Here is a 13,332-nt window from a genome sequence, read left to right as displayed (position 1 = left end):
TCTTGCCTCATTCTTGATCTGTCCCACACATTACACCATCTAATTGACATCAAGCATGACATCAAAAACACGTCAAATATACAAATCTCGTTGACGTCTATTTGACATCCACACATTGATGTTAGTTAGTTAGTTAGTTTATCAGGTTTTTGAGCTTTCCACTTATCAAAAACCTGTTGTTAGGAACTTAGGATTTCAATTCGACAGTGATCTGAAATTTAACAAACAAGTAAATACAGTTGTTAAATCCAGTGGCAAAAGTAAAGTCGTTTCTCTCTTTTAATGACCTTGAGAAGCTGATCCATGCTTTTATTTTGGGGGGGACTAGACTATTGCAATTCCCTGTATGTGGGTATTAGTCAAAATGCCCTAAATAGATTGCAATTAGTACAAAATGCGGCTGCGAGACTTCTGACAGGGACTCGCAAGTTCGAGCATATATCCCCAGTTCTTTCCACTCTGGGCTGTCTGCCTGTTAGGTCAAGGATTGATTTTAAACTATTAATCTTTGTTTTTAAACCCTTAAACGATCTGGCACCACCTTACTTTTCAGACCTGCTACATGTATACAATCCTGGTAGGTCACTGAGGTCTTCTGATGAATTTATCCTATCTATACCAAGGTCCCGGTGTAAGTGAAGTGGGGATTGGGCTTTTGCTGTTGTCGCCCCAAAACTCTGGAACGGGCTTCCGCCCCACATCAGACATACGCCAACTCTACCTGTTTTTAAAAAGCTTTTGAAACGCCATCTTTGTTCTTTAGTATTTGAGCCTTTTTAATGTTGAGGGGTTTGCCTTATGTTATAATTGTTATTTATGTGATGTAGATTTTATTTTTAGTATTGATTGTGTTCAGCACTTTGGGCAACGTTGTGATGTAAAAAATGTGCTATATAAACTAACTAACTAACTAACTAACTAACTAACTAACTAACTAACTAACTAACTAACTAACTAACTGTCTCACCTAAATGTTACATCATCCCACCTTAACATCTTAAACATGTAAAAGGTTGCCACAGTGGAATGAACCACCATCCATTCCAGCATGTGTTTTATGCAGCGGATACCCTTCCAGCCACAGCCCGGTACTGAGAAACATTCACACAGATACACTACCCACGTGAACACGAGGAGAACTCCACACAGAAATGCCAACTGGGACTCGAACCAACGACCTCCTTGCTGTGAGGCGACAGTGCTAATCACTGAGTTTTCTTTTTGTTTTTAAGACCTCAGAATTTCAGATTTTCTTATTTTTGCTATTATTATACAGCTTTCCCCCTTTTTAGATGTATTTATGAGCTGATTGCCCTTGAGAATGGTCACACTTTACAATAAGGTTCATTTAAATAATGTTAAGAAATGCATTTACTAACATGAATGAACAATACATTTACTACCGTATTTATTAATGTTAATAAACATTAGTTAATGAAAATACAGTAGTTCATTGTTCATGTTAACTCATGGTGCATTAACTAATGTTAACAAGCATGGACTTGAATGTTAATAATGCATCAGTAAATGTTCAATTATGATTAATAAATGCTGTACATGTGTTGTTCATGATTAGTTCATGTTAGTAAATGCATTAACTAATGAACCTTATTGTAAAGTGTTACCATGAGAATCCCATTACTAATGTCCTCATTTCAGCGCTATGATCTTAAATTTGTCGCCTTTGTATTTTTATATCCAGTCCGTCCTGAAATATTAATAGAAAGCAGTTGTTTGATTCGGTTGCGAAGCGAGAATGCATCACAGAGTAAAAGCTGAATCGGTTTGAGCAAGCGAGCTGAGCGAAGGCACTTGTTTTTGGGCTGTTTGTCATGTGGCATTAGGTTGTGCGAGACACAAATCCAGCCTGCTACATCACTCGTGGCTCCGTTTCGCAGCTGCTGTTTCTGACAAGCTGCTTTTGTTCTGCTTGAGAAAACTGTCTATGCTTAGCTGTGCAGTTCAGTTATAAATATATAAATAAATAAAAGAACGACGCAGGCATCCAATCTGCCGGATCGTCCAGTGCTGAAACATCAGTTTACACGGGTTTTACTTTGATCTGCAGTTTCTTTTTAAGATTTTCATACACTCGATTGCTTTTTTTATTTTTTAAATAAGGATTAAAAGAATAGTGAAACATCTTTTATACCTAGCGGGCATCTTGATGTCAAAACAACATCAATAAACACGTGAAAAAATAGGTCAAAAATGCTAATTGATTAATTGACTACCTTGACATAAAAATTACATCAAATTGGCATCTAAAACTGGCAATAAAAAAAAACATCAAAAATCAATTACAGGTAAGCCTTGTGAATCGATTTTGATGTGTTTTTCTTAGGCTAATGTTGGATGTCGATTTGATGTTGTTCTTTACATCAAAATAGTCAACTGACATCTAATTACATTGAATTTTTGATGTATTTGACATCAATTGAACAATAGTATCTGGATGCAGCCTTTATGATGCAAGCTGTGATTGCATCACTTAGCGATGCAATGTGAGACACAATGCACTCAAACGGAGTGAGTGATGTCACTGTGATGATTAGGGTTAGGGGTGGGGTTAGGTGAACCCATTAAAAAGCATTGGATGCAGCTCAGATTGCACTGCACCAGGTCTGCATCCAGACCCTTCTCCAATTGAATGTCGTTTTAACATCAATGTACTTTACATGCATAGTAGGGATGTAAATTTTTAATTTGTAATCAGGATGTTTTCAGGTGAATAAATCTGTTCTTATATTATAATACTGTTTGTGTCATTATTTTGGTGGTCAAAGGGACATCAGTGTGTGGATGTCAAATAGACGTCAAAGAGATTTGTATATTTGACGTGTTTTTGATGTCATGCTTGATGTCAATTAGATGTCGTTTTGACATCAAGATGCCCGTTGGGTAATTTCGGTCAGTTAAAGCTAGGTCATAATTAGCGCATGCCTTAACTGATAAATTCATGTGCTGATGTCATAAAAGGTGTTACTGATTTCTTTTTGTTTTCTTTTTTTGGTGATCGGTGAAACAAAAATGAGAGTTTTTTCACACCCAGCATGCACCTCATGTTAAAACAACATCAATAAACACGTGAAATTTTTTTTGTCAAAAATGCAAAATGATTAGATGTCAATTGATTAGGTTGACAATTGACAACCTTGATGTAAAAATGACATCAAATTGACATCTAAAACTGACTTAAAGGCTTAACTAGGTTAATTAGGTTAACTAGGCAGGTTAGGGTAATTAGGCAAGTTATTGTATAATGATTTGTACAATAATGGTTTGTTCTGTAGACTATAAAAGTAAAAAATATCTGAAAGGGGCTAATAATTTTGACCTTAAAATGGTTTTAAAAAATGTAAAACTGCTTTTATTCCAGCTGAAATAAAGCAAATAAGACTTTCACCAGAAGGAAAAATATTATCAGACATACTGTGAAAGTTTTCTTGCTCTGTTAAACATTATTTTGGATATATATATATATATATATATATATATATATATATATATATATATATATATATATATATATATATATATATATATATATATATATATATATATATATATATATATATATAAATTTGATGTTGTTTATTTCATGTATTGGTACATCATTATTTATGCGCTGTTATTGTGAGGCGTTACTGATGCCTTTAAAAAAACTGGATTAAACGATTGGTTAAGCAAAATATTAGAGCTCCTTCATTCCCAACAGGCACCTTGATATCAAAACGTCAAGGTCTTCAGATGAATAAAACTGTTCTTATATCATATTACTGTCTGTCTTATTATTTTGGTGGTCAAAAAGGCAACAATGTGTGGATGTCAAATAGACGTCAAGGTTTTGACATCAAAGAGATTTGCATTTGTGATGTGTTTTTGACGCCATGCACTGAGATAATGTAATGACAAAAATTCAAGACAACAAATATTTTATGTTGCTTTAACTTTAATAAGTTTATCAGGTTTCAACTTCAATGTTTAAGTTATGCAAAGTTTAACTCAATATTTTAGTCAGTTTGTTTGATGTATGTTGAGATGACTAGAACAGTTAATTTGATTCAACTAAAACAATTTTTCACAGTATGTTTGTTGTCAATTTGATGTCGTTTTGACATCAAGGTGGCTGCTGGGTTATGTCTGTCAGCCCAAGAATAAAAATGAAGAATATATATATATATAACTTTTATATTATATGCTAAATTCTTTATATACAAACAAAAATGTCTTAAATCCTCTCCCTCATTTGCCCATTTTTTAAATGAAATTGATTCCTTGCTTAAAGCTATATGTCTATCTAACAACAAAAAATTCTGCAAGTTAATAGAAACTTATGAAAATATCATGCTTCCAGTATGTTAGTAATTAATGCTTTCTGTATTTCTTTATTTTATTTAATTTTGCACTTCCCCTTTCTTTATTTTGTTCTCTTTTTTCTTTTCTCTCTATTACTTTTAGTTTTTGACTTATTGTTCTTAACACTTTGTAATTGTATGTTCTTGTATTCTAGTCTTCTACAGATTACTTCCTGATTTATATTGTACATTTCTTCTTTCATAAATAAAAGTTTATAAAAAAAAGGGTTATGTCTGTCAGTCTTGTCTGTTTTCTTGTCTGCCCTAAAAGATTTTTTTAGACATGTTCATACTGCTCTCATGAAGAATGGGGATTGATTGCATCAAGCAATAAAATGGAATTTATTAGATGGTTAAATATGAGGTTTGCTATTAGCAGATCTTATGTGATTGACAGATAGATCCCGCCCTCATGCTAATCAGAGAAGAGATGTTATTGATTTTATACCCACTAATTTACTTTAAGCAGAAACTATATACTACATACATAAACTATAAACGTGTAATATACTAAATATAAACTATAAAGTCAAAACTATTATAACTCCTGTGATTTTTTTTTTATTTACCTTTTCAAATATTTCCCAAATGATGTTTAACACATCAAGGCATTTTCACGGTATTTCCTATAATATTTTTTCTTCTGTAGAAAGGCTTATTTGTTTTAGTTCGTCTAGAATAAAAGCATTTTTTTTAAATAACCGTTTAAAAGTCAATAAAAGTTGTCTACAGCAGAGGTTCTCAAAGTGGGGGTCGGGACCCCCCGAGGGGTCGCGGGACAATGAAGGGGGGGTCGCCTGGTGATTTTCAAAAATCAATTAATTTTTATTAAACCTTAAGACTTACTGTATTTTATCAATAACCTACTGATGAGAAAAAATAGTTGTTTATAGTTACTATAAACTATATAGTTAGTATAGTAGCTTATAGTTACTAGTTCTATTGGATTGCGACTTCTCTGGTAATTACATTATACTAAAGACACAGCAATACTGTCAGATGCAGCAGATTTTGTAACACCAGGTTAAACTTTCTAGCCCATTTACAGCACTGACATACATAAAAAGAAAACAAAGAATAGACTTGGGTCTATTGGTGTTTGTGCGTCATTGCATACAAGGTTTCTGTATCCATAACCACCACCTCAGAGAATATTGGGGGTCACGAGTCACTGGCATTCTCATTTTGGGGGTCGCGGGCTGAAAAGTTTGGGAACCCCTGGTCTACAGAACAAACCACTGTTATACAATGACTTTTACCCTAACTTACCTAATTAACCTAGTTAAGCCTTAAAATGTCACTTTAAGCTGATTACTAGTATCTTGAAAAATATCTAGTCTGATATTATTTACTGTCATCATGGCAAAGATAAAATAAATCAGTTATTAGAAATGAGTTATTAAAACTATTATGTTTAGAAATGTGTTGTGAAAATCTGCTCTACATTGAACAGAAATTGGGGAAAGATTTACATTTGGCTAATAATTCAGGAGGGCTAATACTACTGAATTCAGAAGTATATGAATTATCACCTCTTTGCTGTTGGTGACACGGGCCTTAATATTACTCCAAAAATGAATGGTTTCGCCCATCGCTAATGAACAGAACTTGCAGTACTTTGCACTTTCAGGAAAGCGTGGCAATCAATGTCCTTAAAAATCTCTCTAAAATATCTCCTCTTACGCGCATCTCATTACAGAGTCCCTCTGAAGAGTGTTTTCTAGTCTCAGCGGGTGCTGGCAGTCTAGTTTAGATCTGCTCTCGATAATGTCCCCAATGCCTGACCAGAGCGCACACACTCACATGCTTTTACACCAGCTTGTGCCAAAATTTATATACGCTCCACTCAGCAGGCCAGAATACTGTATGGGGCTGATATCATGCTGAACCTGAGAGCAGTCATACTGTTATAATCATACTGTTACTTGAAAGTCAACAAGACATCAAAACCGTTCTCATTTGCTTCCCGACTGCATGATTATCGGTTTATGGGGAATGATTCCAAGATGTCCTCGCTTGAGTCTGTATCATGTTGACGTACTAGAGAAGGTTCATGCATAGTGGATCTTGTAACCAACCCGTTTTGTCAGTTTGGTGGCTAATTCGTACGAGTTCAGTCGTATGAAATTGTACGATTTTAAAAAGGAGGCGTGGCACCTAACCCCACCCCTAAACTCAACCGTCATTGGGGGATGAGCAAATCGTACTAAATTTTACAAATTAGATCATACGAATTCATACGAATTAACCACAATCAAAAAGCTATGGATTGCCTTGAGATTGTGTTGGTAACACCCACTAAGTTAACGCCCATGCTACTGTGATGGTTGGGTTTGGGGAGGTGTAGATGTTAATCCACAACGTATTGTACTTAGTCCAGTATGTCATCAAGCTGTGAGCTACAGCGAGGACCGTCTAGATGGAGTATATGCACAAGAACTTTTAAATTTCAGACAGCCAGCCCAATGTCTTCTAGTGAACCATATTTCCATTACAAAATTGTTACGTTAAAGATCTGTTTTCTATAAAATTGAGTGATCTTCACTGTCTGACACATGAAGTGGCTCTCAGACCGATTATAAAGCACTACATTAAAGGGTCATGAAACCCCTCGTTTCAGCAGGGTGTTTTCACACCTCTACTTTGGAAAAAGTCAGAAAAGTGGGCGTGTCCAGCTCTGTTTAGGGGGGAGTGTCGGAGAAACTAAAGTGGGAGGGTGTGGGAGTGTCTATTTGGGCACGCGCGAGTTTCAGAGTCAAAACACACACACACACAGGAGAAAGTGATGGTGTTTAACCTACTTGGACATCTGTAGTCGAATTATTTGCCAAATTATTAAATGGTGGACTTTAAATGCAGTTTGGCTCTTTCATTCAGGGAATTCATTCATGCCCCTTGCGACAAACGAGATATTTAATTCGAGGAACTGCTCTAAGCGTGTATTTTTCATGCAATGTTTGATAGCGCACGGCGAATGAGAGAAAAAAAACCTCTGCATTTCCCGGAAACTTAGATGCACACAGCAGGTAGTGTCAGAAAGCCGAGCGTGTTATTCCGGTCACAAAATGCGGTGAAAACCCTACACGAGGTTAAAGTTTGGTTGTGGTGCTAACATGTTTACACTCGATGCTATAGTTAACTTAGTTCGATACGAACAAACTGAATAAACAAAGAGCGCTGGTCGCTCACTTACCAAATCTGTAGAGACAGGACAATCACCAGCAACTAGAGCCGCGTCTTTATTTAGAGGAGACTACAAGCGAATCCGGATCTCAGCGTTTGCAGATGAGAACAGCTCTCAGATAAACAATGTTCCTCCTTAGACACGTAAGTTATTGTTGTTGAGCGTCGCGTACACTGTTAATCCACACGTGACTCCAGCTGCGCTCTCACAGAGAGAAAATGAACACGAAACTTAACGGCAGCAAACTATAAAAGCAACACTTCACGCTTGTTTTGCCAACACAACGTGGCGTCTCTGTCGTCTAAACACTGTGACAGTAATGAATATTAATGAAGTTGCACAATAGAGCGCGCTGATTGGTTTGAACCAAGCCTTACTCATGCATTAATGCATCACACTCTGAGACGTAATAAGACTCACTCTGGCACAGACGTCCAGTCTGCACGCTGGAATACACGCTATTATGTCATGACCGTGACGCAGCTTCAAAAATTCGTTTCAAAACGGAAGTACAAATTTTGCTTGAAATAACGCAAAAAACAACCAATTTACACTTTTTAATAAAATATAGGTGTCCTAATAGTGTTTTTAGCAGTGTGGGACACATATACGACTGTCAACAGCTCAAAAAATGTGTTTTGGTGTTTCGTGACCCTTTAAATTCTATTTTCCCTGCCATCTCCTTAAAATATACACATTTATTTTACCGCAGTATTTTCAATGGAGTTTCTGCACTCACCTGCTGATCCTGACGGCGCTAGAGTTTACATGGTCTATCATCTTGCTTTACGATTGAACCACTAAATCATCTGTCTCGAACTCAATTCCTGAAGGGCCGCAGCTCTGCAGAGTTTTGCTCCAACCACAATCAAACACAGCTGATGCATCTAATCAAGGTGTTCAAGACTCTTTGGAACAACTTATACATGACTAATATAACATGAACTATGAACAATACTTCTACATTCATTCATTCATTCATTCATTTTCCTTCGGCTTAGTTTCTTTATTATTCAGGGGTCACCACAGCGGAATCAACCGCCAACTTATCCAGCATATGTTTTACACAGCGGATGCCCTTCCAGCTGCAACCCAGTACTTGAAAACACCCATACACACTCATACACTATGTGAAGTTTATTCATAAACTAATTTCGAGAGGATCACGTGCTTATGATTTATCACAGCCGGTCTCGCATTTGCTAATCACTATCTTCCAATCATATGAGCCCTAAGCTACTATAAATAGCCACAGTTTTCAGTTCACTTGATCTTCGTTTGGAAGAAACCCCCCTGCTCCCCTATTCTCCTCCTTTACCTCTGATTAGGCGGCACGGCGGCCCAGTGGTTAGCACTGTGAGCCCCACAGCAAGAACACTGCCAGCCCTGGTTCCACAGGACTGGTGGGTGTTTCTGTGAGGAGTTTGCATGTTCTCCCCGTGTCCGTGTGGGTTTTCCCCAGGTTCTCCGGTTTCCTCCCACCATCCAAAGACATTCAACATACATAACAATCAAGCATTTGTCAAACCCCTAGTGTTTCATTAGCTACCGCAGCAGGGGAGTTCTGAGATCCACCAAGCTCAGGCTCCCCTCTCGGTCTGCCAACGGGAGGAAGCCCTGGGCTCGAGAAGCCCTTGAGCTCGGGGCTCTCTCCCGGGACAGCATGCCAAACAAGCTTTTATAAATCATCAGCTAAGTGTGAACTCTTGAAAGCCAATTTAGTTTATTCAGTTCACCTATAGCGCATGTGTTTGGACTGTGGGGGAAACCGGAGCACCCAGAGGAAACCCACGCCAACACGGAGAGAACATGCAAACCCCACACAGTAATGCCAACTGGCCCAGCCGGGACTCAAGCCAGTGACCTTCTTGCTGTGTGGCGACAGTGATCACCACTGAGCCACAGAGATGCCCCACATGATAAAACATTATTACTATTAGTCTAAAAAAAGGTGTCCACTAAAAACTGCACATCAGGACAGCATTTATGAAGCCTTGAATCGCTGCAGGTTCTGGAAGAGAGCCTACAAATGCGAGTTTAATCATCATAATGACAGCAACATTGGCAGCTCCTCTCCTCTCCACATATTTATAGACATCACTGTCACCTTAACGTTCCCAGGAAAACACCATCATTACAGTTTCCAAATTTAGACCGAGGGTTTCAGAGAGAACATCCACAAACACAGAGACATACGGTTAAAGACAAAACCATTTTACTGTTAATACTTAGAAAATATATATTTCATGTGTGCTGTTTAAAGGAGGGATGATATTTCCAACACATTTCTAAACATAATAACGGATTTCTTTTATCTTTGGGATGATGACAGTGAGTAATGTTTGACTAGATATTTTTTAAGATACTGGTATTCAGCTTAAAGTGACATTTAAAGGCTTAACTAGGTTAATTAGGCAAGTCATTGTATAACAGTGGTTTGTTCTATAGACAATCGAATAAAAAATATTGCTTAAGGGGGCTAAAAATATTGACGTTAACCCCTTTGGACCCTGTGTCCATTACAATGGACATCACATGTAAGCTCAGGTTTTTGTGGTATTTCATCTAATTGAAAGCCTGCAGTACATAAAAGTGAATGACTGTCATCGAATCAAATGACAGAAAAGCTCGACATGTTGTAATTTGAAAAAAATCCTAAACTCATTCCTAGAAGGGCAGTGTCCTGCATGGTTTAACTCCAATTTGCCTCAACACACCTGCCTGGAGGTTTCTAGTATAGCAAGAAAGAGCTTGATTAGCTGGTTCAGGTGTGTATAATTGGGGTTGGAAGTAAACTCTGCTGGACAACTGTTGCCTAAGGATGCGATGCAAACCATAGTTTGGGGTAGTTCCAAATGCAGCTTTATAATGAGAATGGTCAGACAGGTAAGGGTGGAAAACCAGCATTAACAGTGTAGTAGAGAATCCAGAAATGTAATCCAAAAACAGGCAAAAGGTTCAGGGCAGGCAGCAAAGAATCAAAACACGATAAACAGTCCAAAGTCAAAAACAGAGGAAACAAAGAGAAACACTTACGTTTGGGCAGCAGCAGCTAAACAATGCTCGGCCCATGTGTGTGGAACAGAGGGGTTTAAATAGTCCAAATAATCAGTGTGTGAGCAGCTTCAGCTGTGTGTAATCAGTCTGGATCTGGAACCGGTTGTGTGTGTGTGGCATGACTCTGTGTTGTAGTCCATAACATGGCAGAATTGTAGTTCATATGAGAATGAATGTTTACCAGTGATTAGTGGTTAGATCGCTGGTCAACATGACATAATCATGACAACATCAGCCCTCCAGGACCGGTTACACCTGCACTACACTAAAAAATGGCATCATATACAGTATATGTATATATATATATATATATATATATATATATATATATATATATATATATATATATATATATATATACACACACACACACACACACACACACACACACATATACATGTATATGTATATATATTTATACACACACACACACACACACACACACACACGTATATACATGTATATGTATATGTATATACACACACACACACACACACACACACACACACACACACACACACACACACACACACACACACACACACACACACGTATATATATATATATATATATATATATATATATATATATATATATATATATATATATATATATATATAACAATTTTATATGTAGAATTTGAAGAGCTTGAAGTCCTTGAGCTAATAGTAGATGGAAATACAGTTGCAATCAGAATTATTAGCCCCCTTTGATATTTAAAAAAATAAATAATTTCCAAACGAAGTTTAACAGAGCAATACATTTTTTACAGTATGTCTGATAATAATTTTTCCTCTGGAGAAAGCCTTTTTGTTTTATTTCAGCTAGAATAAAAATAGTTTTACATCTTTTAAAAACCATTTTAAGGTCAAAATTATTAGCCTCTTTAAGCAAATTTTTTTCAATATTTTGCCTAATTACCCTGACCTGCCTATTTAACCTTATTAACCTAGTTAAGCCTTTAAATGTCTCTTTAAGCTGTATAGAAGTGTCTTGAAAAATATCTAGTCTGATATTATGTTCTGTCATCATGGTAAAGATAAAATAAATCAGGTATTAGAAATGATTTATTAAAACTATTATGTTTAGAAATGTGCTGAAAAAATCTTCTCTGTGTTAAACAGAAATTGGGGAAAAAATAAACAGTGGGGCTAATAATTCTGACTGCAACTGTATCTTAGATGGAGTTATGAGGTAGATAGCAAGGGCAATATGTTTTTATTCACTTCATTTTAATGTTTACAAAAAGTTTTTAGAATGTTTTGCACTGTACATTTTACACTATCTACATTTGAATCTGACAAGCTTAGTTTGCGATGTTTACATTGTTCTATGTACATTAAATCTAAATCCCAAATATCAGAAATGACAACAGATCATTAAGATTTAATTAATGTCAGTTTTAATGTTATTGGCTTAATGCACTTACTCGACAGATTTCATTCATTTATTTTTCTTTGGCTTAGTCCCTGATTTATCAGGGGTTGCCACAGTGAAATGAACCACCACTTACCTGACAGATTTATGTATTTTTAATTTTGGTTGCATTGTGTAATGTGTTTTACGTTTGGTAAAATATTTGCATTTTTAGTGATTTTCAACTACAATACACTGTCCCAATAGGTGGATTTAAAGGTTTTTGCACAAAAAAAAAAAAAGCACAAGTGGATTTAGCTGGTTTTGACGCAAAAGAAAATCTACTTAAAAAAATCATAATTGACTGAAGTGACATTTATGAAAAAACGTTTTTTTTTTGTTGTTTTTTTTACTAGCGAATAACCTTATTATTATATATAAAACAAACAGTCTGAAACTAATCAGAGGAGCCTTGTAGAAAATGCTCAATTACAAGAAAAGAGGTCTGATGGATTTAGAGGGTTTTGCATCTGAACTCTTCATATAGTTAAAGGGTGTTGAATTTTTATTATTATAATTTGGTCTCATTTATAGGAGCCACAGAACTGTGAAAACATAATTGTAAATTTTTTAGAACCTTGGAACATAAATCGGGACTAAAGTGGTTAAAATGTTTTTATTATATTTTTAAAAAATATTCAAAGATGATTCCTTGGATTTACTCTTTTTTTTTTACGTTAAGTGGTTGTAAACAATTTATTTGTGTTGAATTTCAACAAACAAGTTAAGTTGAACATAGTTAAACTTAATTTGTTTGTTTAAATTCAACACAAATAAATTGTTTGCAACAGTTCTGCATGCAACACTTTTTTCAGTGCAGAAGAAAAAAATATTATACAAAATTCTGTAAAAAATTACTTGCTCTGTCAAATATAATTTGGAAAATATAAAAAAAACAATTCACATTTCACAGGGGGGCTACTAATTTTGCGTACATATTTTATAAACAGAAAAACGATGCAAAGAAAGAAATCAATGCACATTCAACAGTCTGAACAATAAGAGATTTATTAGAATATGACTCCAGTTACACTTGGTTCACACAATGCGCTTCGAACCTGAAATTATGTACATGGTTCGACAGCGTTGCTACTACACACAGATCCTGTGTCCAAGGCCAGATCAGCAGACATTCAGTCAATCAGAGAAGAAGAAAAATCACATTCATATTACTTCCTCAGGTCAATTAAAGAGAGAGTTCGTCCCAAACGAACATTATTTACCCACATCATGTGTTTAGAAACCCATATGCTGGTATAAGTTTATTAAACAATGCAATGAAATTTTCAGCCTGATCTCACGAGAAAACGTAAGTAT

This window comes from Danio rerio, chromosome 7 (genome assembly GCF_052040795.2).
Source record: "Danio rerio strain M-AB ecotype USA chromosome 7, GRCz13ab, whole genome shotgun sequence".
Lineage (NCBI taxonomy): Eukaryota > Metazoa > Chordata > Actinopteri > Cypriniformes > Danionidae > Danio > Danio rerio.
This window is presented reverse-complemented; position numbering follows the sequence as displayed.